General features: G+C 39.8%; 1 protein-coding gene across 2 annotated transcripts in view; it reads right to left on the bottom strand.

The window, feature by feature from the left end:
• NUP35 (nucleoporin 35) overlaps positions 1-22,276 on the bottom strand; it is a 429,947-nt gene that overhangs the window by 77,651 nt on the left and 330,020 nt on the right. Inside the window, exon 12 of one of the 2 annotated variants that reach the window (XR_007920339.2) lies at positions 17,001-17,109. The exons of the other annotated variant lie outside the window; for it this stretch is intronic. The gene's annotated coding sequence lies outside the window, so the exon portion shown is untranslated. Of the gene's footprint in view, positions 1-17,000; positions 17,110-22,276 lie in introns of those variants that run through there. 2 annotated transcript variants of the gene reach the window in all.

The raw sequence follows: 22,276 nt of genomic DNA on the forward strand, positions 1-22,276 counted from the left end.
ATGACCTGTTCTTTCCACTGGGATCTCACTCGCAGAGATCTTTCATTTAGGGTTTTGTTTGTTTGTTTGTTTATTTGTTTTTGCCAGAGTTTCTTGGCTTTCCATGCCTGAAATACTCTCATGGGCTTTTCAGCCGGATCTGAATGCCTTAAGGGCTGATTCTGAGGCCAGAGTGTTATTTAGGACATCGCCATTCTATGAGTCTGCTGTGTATCCCACTTCCCATGTTGGATCGTTCTCTTCCTTTTTTGTTCTATCGGTTGGTATTTTCAGACGTTAGTCTTGTTTATGTGATCCCTTTGATTCTTAGTCCTATCATTATGACATGACCATCACCTTCCTTAAGAAGGCACAGAGAGGACAAGGTATGGACCTTTTGCAATTTATTGCTTATTTATTGCCACTACTGCTCTCACAAGTTTTGGGTTTCAATCAGCCATATCTCAGCCACTTTGCTCTTTTCAATGGATCACACATATCCTCTCAAGTTGAAAGGGTATGGGGAAAAAAAGGAGATCCTATTTTCTTTTTTTCTTGGTTTCATCTTCATTCTGCCTTCTCTATATTTTTCAGACCAGAGAGTCACTTTCATCTCTGACATTTATTTTCATTTTCTTTGCTTCCCAATCAGTTCCCTGAACAATTTCTTCTCACTGAATCCTCCTATCAAAACCCATTCTATGAAACATTTGTATACTGTAATTCCAGGTGCTTTCTAGAAAAAGAAAATTCCATTTTTCTCCTTCAATTGAAGTCAAAGGCAAAGTTGTACCATTTCAAAATAGAAAACTCTCTGAATTGCTCTTCACCATTTTCTACCACTTGAGACAGAGCAGACTTTGGAAACAGGAAGCCAAGGCTGTGATGGAGCAAGGCAGGAAGAGAGGTGTGGAAATCCCCCAAGAACTAAAGAAGCAGAGAAGTAGGAAACTGATAATTCGTAACTAGCATTTGACTGCTCTCTAAACATATAAAACTCAACCATCTAGCTCAAAAAATAAAGACTGCATGCCGAAGTTAAGATTTCAAATCTAAAATTTACTAATTATATCACTACTAGTTTCTACAAAACTCCCTAATATAAAAGAGTGCTTGTTGACTGCCTGCTGTTGTGAACTCACCAACCAAGAGACTCGGTTCTTTATTTTTGACCACCGTGGTCACCACTCTACTGTGACATTCAGCTCTGGTTAACTGATCTCAGAATATCTTTTTTTTCTAAAAGGCAGAGGAGAGTAAAGCATTTGAAGCCTGTGTCTCTGCCCACTCATCTATCATCAGCTAAAGATTTGGCAGGCACAGAAAGGGAAACCAAGCTACAGGCTTTTTATCTGATCTTTTTCATGCCTATTTTAGGTTAGAAAAAGTTTTAGAAGTTAGGGCTACACATCACAGCATATGTAAATTCTGGTAGTTATTCAAAACCAATGTAGGGGCCGGCGCCGTGGCTCAATAGGTTAATCCTCCGCCTGCGACGCCAGCACCCTGGGTTCTAGTCCAGGTTGGGGTGCCAGATTCTGTCCAGGTTGCTCCTCTTCCAGTCCAGCTCTCTGCTATGGCTTGGGAAGGCAGTGGAGGATGGCCCAGGTGCTTGGGCCCTGCACCCGTATGGGAGACCAGGAGGAAGCACCTGGCTCCTGGCTTCGGATCAGCGAGCTATGCGGGGTGAACCAACAGAGGAAGACCTTTCTCTCTGTCTCTCTCTCTCTCTCTGTCTACTCTGCCTGCCAAAAAAAAAAAATAATAAAAAATAAATAAATTTTTTTTAAATTAAAAAATAAAAAAAACAATGTAGGGGGTGACATGGTTGTATAGTGGGTAAAGCCATGGCCTATAATGCCAGCATCACATAAGGGCGCCTATTCATGTCACAGCTGCTCTATTTCCAATCTAACTCCCTGTTAATGGCCTGGAAAAGCATCAGAGGATGGCCCAAGTGCTTGGGCTCCTGCCAACCACAGTGGGAAACACAGAAGAATCTCCTATCCCATCTCCTGGTTTCAGCCTGGCTCATCCCTGGCTGTTGCAGCTACTTGGGGAGCGAACCAGTGGATGGACGATCTCTCTCTTCCTTTCTCTCTTTTCAGTAACTCTGACTTTCAAATAGGTAAATGAATCATTAAAAAAAAAAAACACATGTCGTATCCCATGACCATTTTTTCCTCTTCCTCTAACTGTTCAAAGTGTTCAAAAAATGTTACATCTGAATACCAATAATCTATAAAAATAATCTATATTTCTAATGACAGAAATTTCATGAGGAGTTCCCAAAGGTAAACTATCTTATATAAGCATCACTGTATAAGAAGATATACAACATAAAATAATAAATAGAATAATCTTATAGTTTTATTCTAGTATAATTTTTCTAATAGTTTACCAAGAATAATTCAAGATTATTTATTTGGTTACAACACACCCAGTTTTTACTTTTTGTTGCTTACCACAGAGTAAATTATATCACTCCCAAAATTCATATGGTGAAGTACTATCATGGACTTATAAATGAGACTTTCAGGAGTTAACTAGAGTTAGGAGCTATTTCGATGGAGCTGGTGATCTTATAAGAGAGGATTAAGAGTGGGGAGGGTGGGAGGAGAGAGGGAGAGACAGAGAGACAGAAGAGAGAGAGGTACCCAAATAAGGATCACCATCTGCAAGCCAAGACAAATGCCCACACAAGAATCTAATCTCCCAAACTTCCAAACTCTGGGAAACACATATCTGTTGTTTAAGCTATGTAGTCTATAATATTTACTTTCACTATCCCCAGAATATTAATAGAGTACCCAGTAAGATAAATAATTTACTTAACATAACTGTAAACAGATTATCAAAGATGAGTTACCTGAATACTGCCCAGAAGCAAGTATGCCCTATGAAGGTACAGTATATCTTTACCTCTTTTGCTTGATGTCATTTAATTCATATAAGCTTTCTCATCACTGTATCATCAAATCATCATAAAACAAATTCAACCACCTCTCTCCATTCCTCTAAATCTACTAGCATCATTCACCCAGGTAGTGCAGTAGCCTCCAAACACATCTCTCAGCTTCACCTCTTGGCTTCCATTCCACAAACCATTCCTTCATGACACTCAGAATAATCTTTTTTGGACATAATGCATTCCCCTGCCTAAAAAGAAAACAAGAGCTTGCACCATACTTAAAATCTGAACTTCTCATCTAGTTTACAAAGTCCTGTGTATTTTTACTCTTCCATATCTCTCCAATCTGGTCTCAGATCACTCTCTCCTTCAAATTTCCTGTTTCTCCAATTTGTCCACCAAGCACATTCCTGTGTTAATACCATGGTACTAGTGCTTCTTTCTGAGAAGTTCTTCATTTTGATTTTCACCTAGCTGGCTTCTCCTTATCATTCAGATCTAAATTTCAATGTCAGCTCTTCACGGAGGTTTTCTTGGCTACAAGGACTACAATAAACACCTTCTCATTTCTATCACACCACTCTGCTTTAATTCTTTGCAATATATTTATTTCTGGGCAATATATTTATTTCTTTGCTTATTGAATATAAGCTCCTTTAGAGCCAGAATTAATTTGCCTGATTCATAACTACATATCCAGCTCCCAGAAGAAAGCCTGGTGCAGATTTACTCAAATAACTTTTTAAAAATAAATGAATTATGTCTTTTCAGAGCACTAAAAGTTTCTACCTTAAAATATATTCTTAGCAGGAAACAAGAGAGTGGCTACTATGTTTTCACAATCTGTTCCGCAGTCACCAATTTTAATAACTATTCACACACCAAACCACCTACACAAGAGTTAAGACACCACAGAGCTTGGCACTGAAGAATATAGGAAGGAAACAGTTGCCTCTGTCACTCCCCCCCACACACCCAACTCCAAGCATTGCAGCCCAGAGAGAGAGGCCTCCCACTTGAGATAGGCACAGGGAATTAAATCCAGATCTTAGACTTGAAACCCAATATCAGACCCACCATGGTAAAACTTAGTGCCAGAAAGGACCCCATAGGACTTTCCCTTCTAACTTAGTGCCAGGCTCACCACAGTAAGACTCAGTACAGAGCCTACAGACTCTTATCTCCTGGTCCTTACTCACAGATGGAGCCTTTGAGACCTTCCTCAGCACCAGGAAAATACCTGTGCCCTGGTGTGATGTACTAGTGTTTGGGCTTGTGTTGCCATCAGCAGAATGAAGGCCTGGCACAAATGTTCTAGACTGGTCAGATCCTTGCAACTGTGAGAACCAGGTGCAATGACGCTTCGTGTCAGCCTGGGTGGCCAAGGAACCGCCTCTCCCACCCCACCCACCTTGAGCAGACAATGGAGAGACTCCAACTGTAGGATAGCAGGGCAGAAAAGTAAGCATAGGACTTCATCTTAGTACTCAGCACCAGTCACACGGTGCTGAGACCCAGCACCAGTTAGAATACAAAGGACCCTATCCTCAGGCCAGAACTCACAGATGGATCATCTAGACATGGCCTCCACATCAGGTGGAGAGTTGCACCCTGATGGAACAGACTACTATTTTGATCTACATCACCACCAGCTGTGCGTCCATCTTAAACACACTGTTGAGACTGCATAGGTCTCTGCAGATGTGTAATTCAGGTACAACACAACAGCATCATCCCAGAGAAGCCAAGGAATTGGCTTTACCACCCTATCTCAAATATTAGGCAGACAACAAGGAGCAAGATTCCAGGTGCTAAATAATAAGGCCCAAAAATGTACACAGGACTGTGTCTTGGTACTCAGCACCAGGTTGATAAAAAAAAAAAAAAAAAACACACTAGAAAACCCATAACATATAACATTCCATGTATACAGACCAGTGCTCATAAAAAGAGCCTCTACACCTGCACTAGTACCAAGTGGAGATCTGTGGCACCTGTTGATTGGAATTTATACTGGCAGGCTTCACATGAGGCTGACTGAAGTGTTTCCAAGTTATAAACTCCAGCTGTGATGTGGCACAGTGGTCTTGGTAGCATTGGATTGCCCACATCTTTCCTCCCACAAACCCAGGCAGTACAACATGGAGAGAGTAGAATAAAAGGGAGGTAAGCACCAAGTCATTGCACTGGTGCTTGGGCTTGTCCCTTCACATGTGATTCAAAGATGGGCAAAATTCTTCAGTGCCTGACTACAGTAGTGGCTGTGGATGAAGCATAAAGGCCAATTGCAGTCCCAGTAGCAGCTTACAGAGACAGACTACCCCGTTAGGACACTCTCCAGTTTATTCAAAACAACACACACACTGCATCTGGGACAATCCTGAGCTTGGGACAATGCACCAATAGCAAGATTCAATTTAGGGCCATATAGTGACAAAGTAACCATACAGTGATAGAGCAACAGAAGTCCACAGGCCCTGAAGAAATAAGCAAGTTACAGAGTTCTAGGGAAGACAGGTACAAACAAATCCTGATTACAAAACCTGGAGGAAATACTTAACCTTTAAATGTACAGAGCATGCCTTATGCCACGCAGCACCAAGAACTTTCAGAGAGCCACGGCTTTACCTACAGAACCAAGCAATTTGCCAAATAACAACTGATGTTCACAAAACTTTGGATACAGAATTCAAACTAGCTGCTTTAAGAAAATTCGACAAACTTCCAGAAAAAAAAAGAGAAGTTATTGTATGCTCTAACAAAGAAAATTAAGGAAGAAACTGAAGTATTTGTTAAAATCAAACAGAAGCCTTGAAATGAAAAGTACACTAAATGAAATTTAAAATGTAGTGGAAAGCATGAATATCAAAATAGATCATACTGAAGAAAAATATTAGTGAGCTTGAAGGCAAGGTTTTTGAAAATACACAGAGGAGGAAAAGAATCAACACAGATTGGGGGTACAGGGGCAAGAATTTAGCCTAGCAGTTAAGATGACTGCAAACCACATCAAAGTACTTGGATTCAATACCTAGCACTGGCACTTGACTCCAGTTTCCTATTGATCATACTCTAGGGGGTAGTGGTGCTGGACTGAGCAACTGAGCTCCTACCAGCCATATGGGAAATCTTGAATGAGTTCCTAGCTCATGGCTTTCATCAGGCCCAATCCCAGCCACTGGCAATATTTGGAGAGTGAACCAGAGAATAGGAACTCACTCTCTCTCCTCTCATCTCTCTCCCTCCCCAATCAAATAAATATTTAAAAAAAAAAAGCTTCTAAGAAACTTGGGACAGCATGAAAAGAGCTAATATCCAAGTTCTTGGGGTTCAAGAAGTATCACAGAATCCCAAAGAACTAGAAAGCTTAAAGGGATATAACAGAAAAGTTCCCAAACACAAAGATAAATATTCCAGACACAGTAAGATCAAAGGTCACCAGTCAGGGGCCTGGCATCCTCGTGGCATAGTGAGTTAAGCCATCTCCTGCAATACTGGCATCCCATATGAGTCCCAGCTGCTCCACTCCCAATCCAGCTCCCTGCTAAAGCGCCTGGAAAGCAGCAGAAGCTGGCGCACGTGCTTAGGCCCCTCACACCCATTGAGGAGATCAGGCTCCAAGTTTGGCCTGATCCAGCCCTAGCCACCACTGACATATTGACATCACTAGTGGCTGCTGCACCTTGGGAGCATGCTCCCAGCAACTGGTAGGCTGAAAATGTAATTTAGAAATCAGTGGCAACCGCGGCAGCTATTCTGTGTGCCCAGCAACTGGCAGGGAGAGCTGCCATTCTGCAATGAGTAGTGGCTGAGGCAACTGTTGTGTAGATGTGTGAACCAGGGATTTTACTAGGGAAAAACCCACATTCCCCACTAACTTTGAGTCTGGCTGGGAGGACTGAAAAGGAGCTGGACATCCACATAGTCATAGTATGGTGAGGTGCCCCCAGTCTCTCAACATATCACAGCCTCCAGGGCTCAAACTGCCACGGCAGAGCACCCACAGGCAGTTGGCTCAGAGAACATCTCTGCCTCTTTGTGAATGGGATAGGCTTGCGGGGCAGGCCGATCCTCCGCACCCCTTCTATACGGACGCTGTGGGAATTCTGAGACTGCACAATAGGGCACAGGCTGTAGCTCGTTATCAGGGCAATCACTGTTTGTAGCATCAAAGGCTCAAAGCTCCCTGATTTCCAGGTGTGGGTCATTGTAGCAGTATCTGGGTTTATGTGAGGACAGAACAGATCCTTTGTGCAGTTCATGTGGCAGTGCAGGTGAGTGTTGCACCCACTGTGGGCTAACCCAGGGCAATGATCACCTTGGAAGAGAGGAGGTAAGGGTATGATTATGCCAACAGAGGTGATCATACCCTATTCACTGCTGAAAATAGAGATCTACCAATGCCTATCTTGGGTATCACCCTGGATACTTGCCCCACAACGGGGCACTGAGGAAAGCTCCCTGGCCACACTCAGCAAATGCCTCTGGTTATTCACTGAAAGAGAAGACACTCCATTAAGACTTAGAGGCATAGTTCAATCATGAAAATCCATCAGCGGAGAAAAGCAACAAGTATTTTCACAAATGACTAAAAACAAACATATAAATTAAAGAAATGAGAATAAGGAAGATAACATGATGCCCCCAAAAGGACATGATAACACTTCAATATTAGAATGTGAATACAAAGAGATTGATAAAATGTCTGAAAAGGAATTCAAAAGATTAATCATAGGATTACTCAGAAGCAATGAGAAGCAAATTCATCAGCTAAAGAAATTCATACATGACATGGAAGAAAAATTTTCCCATGAAATTGAGAGTTGGAAGATACAGAAATCAAACTGAAATATTAGAAATGAAGAATTCAGTATTTCAAATAAAAAATATGTTGGAAAGCCTTAACAACAGAGTTAGTGAGGCAGATGAAAGAATATCTGAACTAAGAAACAAATCTTTGGAAATTTATCAAAAAAAGGCAAAAGCTTAAAAAAGAGCAGGTATACCATCCTAGCATTGGACAAAATAGACTTCAACTCAAAAACTGTTACAAGAAACAAAGAAGGGCACTATGTAATGATTAAGGGTTCAATTCAACAGGAAAATGTGAGTATAACAAATGTATAAGCACTCAATACCAGGATACCAGCTGTTTTAAACAAATGTTAATAGATTTAAAGGAAGACAAAGACTCCAATGCAACAATAATGGGGAACTTCAACACTCCACTTTCACAATGGACAGGTCAACCAGAAAGAAAATAAACAAAGAAACAACAGAGCTAATCAATATTATGGACCAAATGGATATAACTGGTATCTACAGAACCATTCATCCGACAATTGCAGAATGTGTATTCTTTCATTAGTGCATAGAATTTTCTCTAGGGTAAATTAAATGTTAAGCCATAAAGCAAGTCTCAGCAAATTCAAAAAAAATTGAAATAATATAATGCATCTCTTCTTATAACAACGGAATGAAGCTGGAAATTAACAACTCATGAATCTCTAGATCATATGCAAACACATGGATAGTAAACAATATATTCTTGAATGAACAGTGGGTCATTCCTCAAAAAGAATGAAGTTCACCATATAATATATCAAAACTTAGGTAATACAGTAAAAGCAGTGTTAAGAGGAAAGTTTATAGCAATCAATGGTTAGAACAAGTAATTGGAAAGGCATCAAATAAATGAGCTGTCAATGTATCTCAAGGACTTATAAAACAAACAGGCTGGCGCCACGGCCATGAATAAATAAATCTTTAAAAAGGAAAAAGTTACATGTGCTGAAATTAGATTCTCCTGACAAAAAAAAAAAAAAAACTTACTGTCCAATCACCTTACAATGATAAAAGATAAAACAGCAGGCTGGCACCACAGCTCACTAGGCTAATCCTCTGCCTGCGGCGCCGGCACCCCGGGTTCTAGTCCCGGTTGGGCCACTGGATTCTGTCCTAGTTGCTCCTCTTCCAGTCCAGCTCTCTGCTGTGGCCCGGGAGGGCAGTGGAGGATGGTCCAAGTGCTTGGGCCCTGCATCCGCATGGGAGACCAGGAGGAAGCACCTGGCTCCTGCTTTGGATGGGCACAGCAAACCGGCCGTAGCAGCCATTTGGGGGATGAACCAAGGGAAGGAAGACCTTTCTCTCTGTCTCTCTCTCTCTCTCTCACCATCTAACTCTGTCTGTCAAAAAAAAAAAAAAAAGAAAGAAAGAAAACAAACAACAAACCAAGCCCCAAATTAGTAGGAGGAAAGAAATAATTAAAATTAGAGAAGAAATAAACAAAATTAAAGCAAAAATATCAAGTCAATGAAATGAAGAGTTGGTTTTTTGAAAAGATAAACAAAATTGATAAATCATTGGCCCAATAAAAAAAAAGAGGAAGAAGGCCTAAATTAATAAATCAGATGAAAAAGGAGATATAACAACAGATACCACAGAACTAAAAATAATCATCAAGAATTACTACAATCATCAAGATGCCAAAAACTGGAAAACATAGCAGAAATAGATTCCTAGACATATGTGATCTACCAAAATGAGTCATGAAGACATAGAAAACCTAAACAGACCAATAATCAAGATGAAGACTGAAACAGTATTAAAGACCATCCCAACAAAGTCCAGTAACAGATGGCTTTACTGCTAAATTCTACCAGACCTTTAAAGAAAAACAAATTTGGGGGCCAGCAATGTGCCATAGTGGGTGAGACTACCGCCTGCAATGCCAGCATCCCATATGAGCACTAGTTTGAGTCCTGGCTCCTCCTCTTCTGATCCAGTTTTCTGCTATGGTTGGGGAAAGCAGTAGAAGATGGTCCAAATTCTTGGACCCCTGAGCCCACGTGGGAGACCTGGAGGAGGTTCCTGGCTCTTGCCTTCAGAATGACCCAGCTCCGGCCGCGGTGGCCATTTACAGAGTGAACCAGCAGATGGAAGACTTCTCTCTCTGTCTCTGTCTCTGCCTCTCTGTAACTCTGTCTTTCTTTTTTTTTTTTTTTAACTTTTATTTAATGAATATAAGTTTCCAAAGTACGAGTAATGGATACTATGGCTTCCCCCCGATACCGTCCCTCCCACCCACAACCCTCCCCTTTCCCACTCCCTCTCCCCTTCCATTCACATCAAGATTCATTTTCGATTATCTTAATATACAGAAGATCAGCTTAGTATACCTTAAGTAAGGATTTCAACAGTTTGCTCCCACACAGAAACATAAAGTGAAAAATAATAGATGATTTTTTTTAAATGATGATGAAATCAGATCAGACCTATTGTCATGTTTAATCCCAGTGAGAGTCAAGTTGGAAGTTGATAGTTTCTTTTCTTTTCTTTTTCTTTTTTTTTTTTTTTTTTTTTTTACAGAGGATCAGTTTAGTATGCATTAAGTAAAGATTTCAACAGTTTGCACCCCCATAGAAACACAAAGTGAAATATATTGTTTGAGTACTCGTTATAGCATTAAATCTCAATGCACAGCACATTAAGGACAGAGATCCTACATGAGGAGTAAGTGCACAGTGACTCCTGTTGTTGACTTTACCAATTGACACTCCTGTCTATGGCATCAGCAATCCCCCTATGCTCCAGTCATGAGTTTCCAAGGCTATGGAAGCCCCTTGAGTTCTCCGACTCTTATCTTGTTTAGACAAGGTCATAGTCAAAGTGGAGGTTCTCTCCTCCCTTCAGAGAAAGGTACCTCCTTCTTTGAAGACCTGTTTTTTCCACTGAGATCTCACTCACAGAGATCTTTTGCCAGAGTGTCTTGGCTTTCCATGCCTGAAATACTCTCATGGGCTTTTCAGCCAGATCCGAATGCCTTTAGGGCTGATTCTGAGGCCAGAGTGCTATTTAGGACATCTGCCATTCTATGAGTCTGCTGAGTATCTCACTTCCCATGTTGGATCACTCTCCCCTTTATTTATTCTATCGGTTAGTGTTAGCAGGTACTAGACTTGCTTATGTGCTCCCTTTGACTCTTAGTCCTTTCATTATGATCAATTGCGAACTGAAATTGATCACTTGGACTAGTGAGATGGAATTGGTACATGCCACCTTGATGGGATTAAATTGGAGTCCCCTGGTATGTTTCTAACTCTACCATTTGGGGCAAGTCAGCTTGAGCATGTCCCAAATTATATATCTCTTCCCTCTCTTATTCCTACTCTTATGTTTAACAGGGATCACATTTCAGTTAAATTTCAACACTTAAGAATAACTGTGTATTAATTACAGAATTAAACCAGTCATATTAAGTAGAACAGACAAAAAAACTACTAAGAGGGATAATGTATTAAGTTGTTCATTAACAGTCAGGGCTATGCTGATCAAGTCACCGTTTCCCATAGTGTCCATTCCACTTCAACAGGTTTCCTTTTTGGTGTTCAGTCAGTCGTCACTCCTTGGAATTTACCCAAAGGAATTTAAATTGGCAAACAAAAAAGCGGTCTGCACCCTAATGTTTATTGCAGCTCAATTCACAATAGCTAAGACCTGGAACCAACCTAAATGCCCATCAACGGTAGACTGGATAAAGAAATTATGGGATATGTACTCTTTAGAATACTATACCGCAGTAAGAAACAACGAAATCCAGTCATTTGCAACAAAATGGAGGAATCTGGAACACATCATGCTGAGTGAAATAAGCCAGTCCCAAAGGGACAAATACCATATGTTCTCCCTGATCGGTGACGACTGACTGTAACTCTGTCTTTCAAATAATAAATAAACGAATATATATTTAGGGGTCAGCACTGTGGCATAGTGAGTAAAGCTACCATCTGCAGTGCCAGCAACCCATATGGGTACCTGTTCGAGTCCTGGCTGCTCCTCTTCCAATCCAGCTCTCTGCTATGGCCTGGGAAAGTAGTAGAAAATGGCCCAAGTTCTTGGGCCCCTGCACCTGTGTGGGAAGATCCAGAGGAAGCTCCTGACTCCTAGCTTTGGATGGCACAGCTCCAGCCATTGCATCCAACTGGGGAGTGAACCAGCAGATAGAAGACTTCTTCCTCTTCCTCTTCCTCTCTCTCTTTTTTTTTCTCTCTCTCTCTCTGCCTCTCCTTCTCTCTGTGTGTATCTCTTTCAAATGAATAAATAAATCTTAAAAAAATAAATCTTTAAAAGAAGAGGAACTAATTCCAATTCTTCTCAAGCTATTAAAACAACTTAAAGGGAGGGAAGGCTTGCAAGTTCCTTCTATGAGGCCAGCATCAACTTAATTTCTAAACAAGAAAAATACACAACAGAAAAAGAGAAATATAGACAAAAATTCCTGATGAACACAGATGCAAAAATCCTCACAAAGTATTAGCTGATCGATCAAACAACACCTCCGAAAGATCATTCACTTGGACCATGTGGTATTTATCCCTTGTGCGTAGGAAGGGTTCAAAACAATGTGCAAATCAACAGATAGAATTCATCACATTAACAAATTGAAGACTAAAAACCATGATTATCACAATAGATCATAGAAATCATTTAATAATATACATATTTGTTCATGATTAAAAACTTTAAGCAAATTGTATATAGAAGGAACATTCCTCAAACATCAAGGCAGTTTATGACAAAACCACAGCCAGTACCTTAATTGAGAAAAGTTGGAATCATTTCCACTAAGATCCAGATCCAGATAAAGATGCCTACTTTCACCATTGCATTTCAATGTACTCCTAGAAGTTTCAGCCACAGCCATTAGGCAAGAAAAAGAAATTGAAAGGAATCAAATTGGAAAAGAAAAAGTCAAATTGTCCCTATTTGCAGATGGCAGGATTCTATATGTAGAGGATAAAAAAGACTTGACCAGGAGATTACTGGTAGTCATAACAGAGTTTGTTAAAGTTGAAGGATATAAAATTAATACACAAAAATCAATAGCCTTTGTAGGCCGGCGCCTTGGCTCACTAGGCTAATCCTCCACCTGTGGCGACAGCACTCCACGTTCTAGTCCCAGTTGGGGTATCTGATTCTGTCCCAGGTGCTCCTCTTCCAGTCCAGCTCTCTGCTGTGGCCCAGGAATACAGTGGAGGATGGCCCAAGTGTTTGGACCCTGTACCCACATGGGAGACCAGGAGGTAGCACCTGGCTCCTGGCTTCAGATCAGCACAGCGTGACAGCAGTAGCAGCCATTTGGGGGGGGTGACCCAATGGAGGGAGGACCTTTCTTTCTGTCTCGCTCTCTCTCTCACTTTCTAACTCTGCCTGTCAAAAAAAAAAAAAATAACCTTTGTATACACAGACAATGTCATAGTTGATAAAGAACTTTTAGAACTTTTAGGATTGTGGGGAGCAACTCGGACTAGACTAAGTTACTGGAATTAAGACTTATTCTAGGCCGGCACCGCGGCTCACTAGGCTAATCCTCCGCCTAGCGGCGCTGGCACACCGGGTTCTAGTCCCGGTCAGGGCGCCGGATTCTGTCCCAGTTGCCCCTCTTCCAGGCCAGCTCTCTGCTGTGGCCAGGGAGTGCAGTGGAGGATGGCCCAGGTGCTTGGGCCCTGCACCCCATGGGAGACCAGGAAAAGCACCTGGCTCCTGGCTCCTGCCATCGGATCAGCGCGGTGCGCCGGCCGCTGCGCGCCGGCCGCAGCGACCATTGGAGGGTGAACCAACGGCAAAGGAAGACCTTTCTCTCTGTCTCTCTCTCTCACTGTCCACTCTGCCTGTCAAAAAATAAAAAATAAAAAAAATAAAAAAAAAAGACTTATTCTATGCATCTGCTCTCCCACAATATGGCGCTGAGAAGGGAGAAACAGCTTCTACACAGCTGCCTCCAGTTCAACCAATAAACAGCAGGACCTGCTCCTGATTGGAGGAGAGCAGCGTACTCGGCGTGTGGGTAGCAGAGTTGGGATTGGCGGAAGAGGACTATAAAGGAGGAGAGAGACAACATGCACCAGGAACATCTAAGAGGAACATCTAAGGGGAACATCTGAAGGAACCACCTGTGCAGCCCCCGAGAGAGCCGGCCGGCGGTGTGCTGCTCCCCTGCGGAAGTGGGGAAAGTGGCCAGGGGGAACCGCCCTTCCACGGAGGTGGAAGGGACGGCAGTCAACCCGGGAAGAACCAGCAGCAAACCCGGGGAGGGCTGAGCAGACGAAAGAACAGCGCAGGGTCCTGTGTCGTTCCTCCATGAAGAGGGGGAGCGACATAGGATCAATCCCATTGACAATACCTAGAGAAAAACTAAATATCTTGGAATATATTTAACAAATAAGTTCAAAGATCTCTATGATGAGAATTACAAATCATTAAAGAAAGAAATAAAGACACAAAAAATGGAAAAATCTTTCATGTTCATTGTTTGGAAGAATTAATATCATCAAAATGTTTACCACAGAAAGAAATTTACAGATTCAATGCAATACCAATCAAAATACCAAGGACATTTATTCTCAAATATAGAAAAAATGATGCTGAAATTTATTTAGAAACACATGAGACCCTGAATAGCTAAAGCAATCTTATACAATAAAAACAAAGCTGGAGGCATCACAATACCATATTTCAAAAGATACTATAGGTCAGTTATAATCAAAACAGCCTGGTACTGGCAAAAGAAATAGACATGTAGACCAATGGAACAGAATAGAAACTCCATAAATCAATCCAAGCAAATACACCTAACTAATCTTTGACAAAGGAGCTAAAAACAATCCCTGAAGAAAGGACAGTCACTTCAATAAATGGTGCTGGAAATGTGCTCAGTGTACAGGAGTATGAAACAAGACCCCTACCTTATGTCGCTCCCCCTCTTCGCGGAGGAGCAACACAGGACCCTGCGCTGTTCTTTCGTCTGCTCGGCCCTCCCCGGGTTTGCTGCTGGTTCTTCCCGGGTTGGCTACTATCCCTTCCACCTCCGTGGAAGGGCAGTTCCCCCTGGCCACATTCCCCACTTCCGCAGGGGAGCGGCACACCGCCGGCCGGCTCGTCTCTCGGGGGCTGCACGGGTTCCCTTAGATGTTCCCCATAGATGTTCCTGGTGCATGCCGTCTCTCTCCTCCTTTATAGTCCTCCTCCGCCAATCCCAACTCGGCTGCCCACACGCCGAGTACGCTGCTCTCCAATCAGGAGCAAGTCCTACAGTTAATTGGTTGAACTGGAGGCAGCTGTGCGAAAGCTGTTTACTTCTCTCCCAGCGCCATATTGTGGGAGAGCAGATGCATAGAATAAGTCCTAATTCGAGTAACTTAGTCTAGTCCGGATTGCTCCCCACACCTTACACCTTACATGAAAATAAATTCAAAATAGATCAAGGATCTAAATCTACAACCTGATACTAACAAATTACTAGAGGAAAATATTGGAGAAACTCTATGTTATTTGAACCACAACCATCAGACACATCCAGGAATCTGGCTGAAAGCTAAAATTCAAAAAGCACAACCTAGAGCTACTAGGTTGAAATCTGGAATAGGCTACAGGCATTCAGGAATTTCTTAGGCACACTCAAGTTTGAAATCCAGTGCTTGTAAGCCTCAAATTAGAACCAGAGAAAATAAAACAAATTACTTTCCTTCTGAGATTGCTAAATCCAGTTGCATTTATAAAGGATTTACTTTTTATCACTTCAGTTGACTCAGGTTCAATTTCTAGTACTTGATAGATAGACAGATGGTCTAAAAAATGCAGCCACTATAGATAAGGCCCTGAAGTTGAGATGAGTATGTGAAGATTATCAATCATCTCACTGAGCTATTCATTATCTTAGACATTCTGCAAAGGACAGACAGCATATCTCAAAACTTTCTGGTGATGACTGACTGTGTATCTTTTATCTGAATAGTTAACTCAAATAAAGACAGCTATTTGAACTATACAGCCCTTGATGATTATTACAATTTTATACTTTAATGCTTAAGATTTGACTGAAGTGAATATATTGCTATTCTTTTTAATAATAATAACTAAAATCGTTTAAAAAATTTAAATGTCAGATAGGAGCTACATATTTTAAATTGTTGTTCACTTGTTTATTTTTATTTGGAAGGCAGAGGTACAGAAAGACACATATACAGAAAGAGAGAGAGAGAGAGAGAAATAGCTTCTATCCACTGGATTACTCTCAAAATGTCCACAAAACTCAGCACTGGGCCAGGCCAAAACCATAAGCTGGATCAATCCAAATCTCCCATATGGGTGGCAGAGATCCAAGTATTTGAGCCAACATTTGCTGCCTCCCAGGGTGTGCATTATCAGTAAACTGGAATTAGAAACAGAGTCAAGACTCAAACCCAGGTACTCTGATATGGGACGCAAGTATCCCAAGTAACATCAACAAGTACACCAAACACCTGACTCAGAGAGCTACATTTTATTAATAGCAACACTTGTTTTTCCAAGTGAAAGCAACCTGCAACATCTGCTGATTTTCATACCAATTTCCTTACACTGATTTCTTTAATGTAATGTATTACCCTTTCAAACTACTTGTAATTTCATCACAGCATTTATCTAATGAAATATTTTAAATTACTTCCCCAGGTAATGTCAAATCATAATGACATCAAATTGGTACTATCATATTAGTCCCACTGGATTTTTATTGAAATCATTCCTTGGAATATATTGAAAAATAAAAATAAGGGTGTACTTATAGACTGAGATATCATTCTCATAAGAATCTATTAAGATTTTTTTCCTGCCCTTTTAAAATGTTTTTTAAAGATTTTCTCTTGTGTCAGTGTTTATTATAGTAACTTATTTAAGCAGGGGATTTTCAATCTCTCCAAATTTATTTCCACCTACTCTGAGGAAAAAACAACCACTCACAGCCACTGAAAACTTCTCTGAACTCCTAGGCTAGTTTTATTTTTATGTTTACCATGAATTGACACGAGTTCTAATTAACCAATATTCTTTCACAAGTTAATCTTTATATGCTTTTAATTTTTATATTCCAAGTAGTACAGAGACCATACCTCCCTCCAAAATTAAGTTATTTGCATTCAATTTAAAGATTCTAATGTAAACTGCTAAGGAGAGGTCAAGACTTGGAATAATCTGAAGGGCATTTTTTTAAGTCTAAAGTTAATATAGGGTATTGTACTACTTCAGAGCAGTGTCTGCAGCTAGGGTTTTAAGAAAAAGTAGCAGTACTGACCTCATAACTCCCATATTCATGTTCATACAAAGCCCCTCTTCAGCTTTCAATTTCATGCCTTACTCTCCATCTTCTTCCCAAAGAGTGCTCCTGATTAGGCCAGGAATTTCTATGACACATGTGGAGGACAACAACAGAAGAGACTGATCAAATAGCTATCAGAAAATGAAAACAGGCTGAAGAGTGCTAAAGGAATAAAACCTTACTATGATTTAATGGTTTGGACAAGGGAAAATGGAAAAGAAGTAATCGCTCTCTCCTCCCTCCACACTGATAGACAGATACCATCAGGATACTCTTGTCAGAGTTACGAAATGATTCCAACCCACAGAAGAGCTAGAAGTAGCATATGGCATCCCACACCTTTAGGTCACATGAGTTGAATGGGCCCATTTTGTGTAGGTTGTTTAAAACTGGCAGATTTAGCAAATAACAGGATTCCAAGTTAAATTTGAATTTGAGATTTAAAGATTTAAAACTTACTATAAGTGTATCTCATCCCATATTGGAACATACTCATACTAAAAGAGTATTCATTGTTTATCCAAAGTTCAAATTTAACTGGACACCATGTATTATATCTGTAGGGAGGGTCCTCAAGAGGACTGAGAACGTCAGCTTCCCACTGACATCTAGTAAGGCAAACAAGACAAAGAGTGCCTTTGAAAGTCTTGAAGACAGAAGGAACAAGAAGGGGTCCAAAAAAAGATAGTGCTAGAGTCACTGGCTCTAGATAGAAAGGAAAAAACAAAGTCCTTTTAGGAGACATATCTCATCTCATCAAAAAAGAAAATGATAAAACTTGTCATCTTATCACACAAGAAGATCTAATTGGTTTGCAAGACAAATGACTGACTCGGAAAACTTGAAATATTTTAGAAATTAAGGAGTATAATTAATCTGCTCAGTGAAAAGGGCAGTGTTTCCACAGAATTTTTAATTTTTCTAATACTTTTATCTGGGACATATTTTGCATTAACATACTTTATAATAACAAACACATCCTAATAAAAAATTAAATTTTACTGTTTTCTGAATCTTACAAAACATTCTAGCTGAGTAGTCACATGAGATATCTTTCATTTAAAAAAATCCTGCAAAGTTTCTATCTTAACTAATTTTTTTCCCTAGATCTTCTTGTTAGGTCCCAGGAGAAATCATCTCAGCAGAAATATACATTTTACTTTTTGGGTTTTTAATTTTAAATGTTTGTTTGAAGTTATGGCATGTATGAGCTATCAGGTTGAATTTTACTTAAAGAAATTATCTTCCATCTACACATGTCAGGTTTTTTGTCTGTTTCAATGATCTATGCTCTGTTTGAGATAAATTATCCCAAGATTTATAACTTAAATGTCCATATGTTCAAGCAAATGATGGTATAACATTTTGATCATATTGTAATTTCCTCTCAGAGAATATTTATAATTTTTGGTAAATAAAAGCTACAAAAACCTCTGACAAAAATATGCTATCATTCCTCATTGATATCAATAAAGATAAGTTTTTTTATTTATTTCTCTTTTAATTACTGAAGATTTTCCAGAAACACTATTTTGCCTTTTAGGAGCTCAGAATCAAGGAAATGTTAATATATGATGCTATATTACTTTTTCTAATGAAAATAGGGACACTTGAGAGGTGGCACTGTAGATCAATTAGAAGCAGATCAATAAATGTTGTTGAGAAAATTGATAATCCTTCATGGAAAAAATATTGACCCTACCTCACACCATAAACAAAAATATATCACAGATGTACTGAACATTTAAAAATAAAAGACAAAGTTTCCAGATTTTTAGAAGAAAATCATATAATATCTTCATGTCTTTAGGATAGGGAAAGATTTATTAAACAACAAAGTAAAATCCTTAACAAAATTAACAGTCAACAAAATGAAAAGACAACCTATAAACTGGGAAAATATATTTGTAAAGACAATGTTTAATAAGATGTAGTAACCAAAATGTATTTTATAAAACCTCTAAAAGTCAATAGCAGAAAGTCAAATTATCAAAATTTTAAAATAGACAAACACCTGAATTAATAAGTCTTCCCTTTCCAAAAAAAGACATTAAAATGGCCAATAGATACATGAAATAGTATGGAGCATCACTAATCATCAAGGAGATACAAATTAAAACTACTACAAAATATCACCACACACCCCTTAGAATGACTGCTAATGAAAAGGGATACATATTGGCATGGATGTGAAAATAAAAAGGGACTGCTAGTACCCTGTTGGTAGTAATTTACATTGGCACAGTCATTATGAAAAATAATAATGGATGATCTAAAGAAATTAAAAACAGAATTACAATTCCTTTTCGGGTATATACCTAAATGAGACAAAATCACCAGCTCATAAAGGGATGTTCACTACCCTGTTCATTGCAGCCTACTCACAACAGTCAGGATAAGGAAACAAACTACATGTCTGACAGTGGATGAAAATGCAAATGTGGTCCCTTCAAACAACAATAACAAAAAAGCCCAGGAACAAGTGGCTTCACTGCTGAATTCTACCAAACCTTTAAGGAAAAATCAATAGAGAGACTTCTGAAACCACTCCAAAAAATAAGAATTGAAAGAGAGGAAATCCTTCCAAACTCATTTTATGAGACCAGCATTACCTGCATATCAAAATCAGAAAAGGACACAACCAGAGAACAAAACTACACACAATATCCCTGATCAATATAAATAACAAAAATCCTTAACAGGTCCTAGAAAACTGAATCCCATAGCATATCAAAAGATTATATACCATGACCCAGTGTCCCACATGACTCATCTGGTTAGCATCTGGGACTGGCATCCTACGTATGTGGCAGATATCCTAAGCTAATCCTTTATCTCACGGAGAGAAAGGGGGAGGCTTTTGCAGGTACCTCAGAAAGCCCTTAAATAAGAACCACAGACAATGATTCTATATTTCAAATATATATGTAATGTGTCTCCCTCGTTAGCTGGCTACATCTATTCAATTCTAACCTCAGCAGCCACTAAGCTTCAGGCGTTCACCTTCACTGTTAGGCTTCCTTGCCAATTAGTCTACCTCAGCAAGTCATCTCTCTTTTTTTTCTTTTTTTTACTTTTATTTAAAAATATAAATTTCCAAAGTACAGCTTTTGGATTACAGTGGCTTCCCCCCCCCCATAACTTTCCTCCCACCCGCAACCCTCCCTTCTCTTGCTCCCTCTCTTAAGAATTTTCTATCACCACCCATGGGCTCCATATTTGTTTCCAAAATACCTAATCCTTGACTCATCATTGGTGGAAATATAACTTGCTTGCATTACATTCCTCATTCATCTATGATCAGAAAGGTATACAGCCAGCTGCAGCTTCTGGCCTCTTGACTTTTTGGACGTGAGTCAAATATCATTAGTCAGGGCCGGCGCTGTGGCACAGTGGATCGATACCCTGGTCTGAGGTGCCAGCATCCCATATGGGTGCAGGTTCGAGACCCAGCTGCTCCACTTCCAGTCCAGCTCTCTGCTGTGGCCTGGGAAGGCAGTGGAGGATGGCCCAGGTCCTTTGGCTCCTACACCTGCATGGGAAGACCTGGAGGAAGCTCCTGGCTCCTGGCTTCGGATTGGCGCAGCTCCAGCCATTGCAGCCAATTGGGGAGTAAACCATCGGATGGAAGACCTCTCTCTCTCTCTCTCTGTCTCTGTCTCTCTTCTCTCTGTGTAACTCTGACTTTCAAATAATAAATTAAAAAATAAATAAATAAATCTTTAAAAAATATATCATTAGCACTGTAGGCCCATACATGCTGAAGGACACAAATTTTCTACAGGTTTAACACAAAGGGGAAACATCTTCCTACCCAATACAATCGTAGAGCATATGGTTGGTAAAGAAGAATAATCTAAATATTGATAATTTGCTCCAATAAATCTTTTTTCTCAGACTCCTCAGCTTTGTTCTCATTTGGATGTGATCTGAGTGATGAATTATTATTAAGGAACAGTATTTTGGATAATGCCTTTGCAAGTGCTATCAAGGTCACCAAGCAATATACTTTTGAACATTGGCGTCCAAAACAATATTCTTAATCTTCTAATCACTTATAAAACTCCAAGGCAAAATGAGTTTTCTGTTCTGTCTCCTATTCTGGAAAATTTTCATGATCTTTGCTCTTGGTGTGTTATGACACACTATTTTCTCTATAGTGTTTTCAAACTATCCCCCCAACAAAAAAATTGAAAGAGAAGAAATCTTTCCAAATTCATCAATGTTCCATAATGTTCACAAAGTTCTACAGTTCAATTAATGAAACGTTTGCTCTCCTGTCTACTTCTTTTTTTTTTTTTTTTTTTTTTATCTCCTGTCTACTTCTTAACATCCCACAGCTATTCCAGTACATTTTCTCTACCAAAATAGCTCACCAAATAATTTTTACTCTCCACATAGAAACCTGACTTTCCTTTCTCTTCACTTTTCCTTTAATCTTTTTCAAAGTCAGGGGTGGAGGGAAAACCTTTTTGGAAGCAGTAGAAGAGATGGAAAGTGAGCTGCCAATTACAGGAATTCTCTCATTACAACATGCGGAAGGATTACCTGAGGAATTCTGCCAGTAGCCCCAAGTAAATGGATTACTTGGTTACACATGATATGAGGAATCATATCCAGAGAAGGAAAATGGCTCAAATTCACATAATTCAGAAGCAACAAAAGTGCACAACCTTTCTGGGACCAGGAAGTTTTTTAATCAATACAATAGTGTTACATCTTGTCATGGATTTAGAAGACTCTTTATAAAGAATTTGGGAAGTCTCAAGCACATTAATTTACAAGGGAACTCAAAAAATCGTGTAGGAATCAAATTAAAAGTTATTTATACATATAAACTTAATTTATCAGCATGAGCTCCATGAAATTTGACACATTTATAAACAATTATATCAGCCATTAGTTCATCCTTAAAGAACTAAAGTTAACAGTCTCAATACAGTCTGTTCTATATTATTAGCTAAAGACAAAAGGAAAGCCAAATCGAGACTGTAAGTTGGGTGTTTAAAAATTTCCCATCAAAATATCAAAAGAAGTACCCTTATTTGGTGAGAGAAATGAGCAGGAGCACTGTCAGGATGGAGCAAAACTCTCTGGTGAAGGGTCTTTTCTGCCAATACTTTGGCTACTAGTATAGCCATGTTTCATCTCCGGTGAGAGCTCTTTGAAGAAGTGCTTCAGGATCTTGATCCCACTTGTTGAAAGATGCCCTTGAAAGCTCTGTTCTTGTCTGCAGCTGATCTGAGCGCAAC

The sequence above is a fragment of the Oryctolagus cuniculus genome, chromosome 3 (assembly GCF_964237555.1).
Source record: "Oryctolagus cuniculus chromosome 3, mOryCun1.1, whole genome shotgun sequence".
Taxonomy (NCBI): Eukaryota; Metazoa; Chordata; class Mammalia; order Lagomorpha; family Leporidae; genus Oryctolagus; species Oryctolagus cuniculus.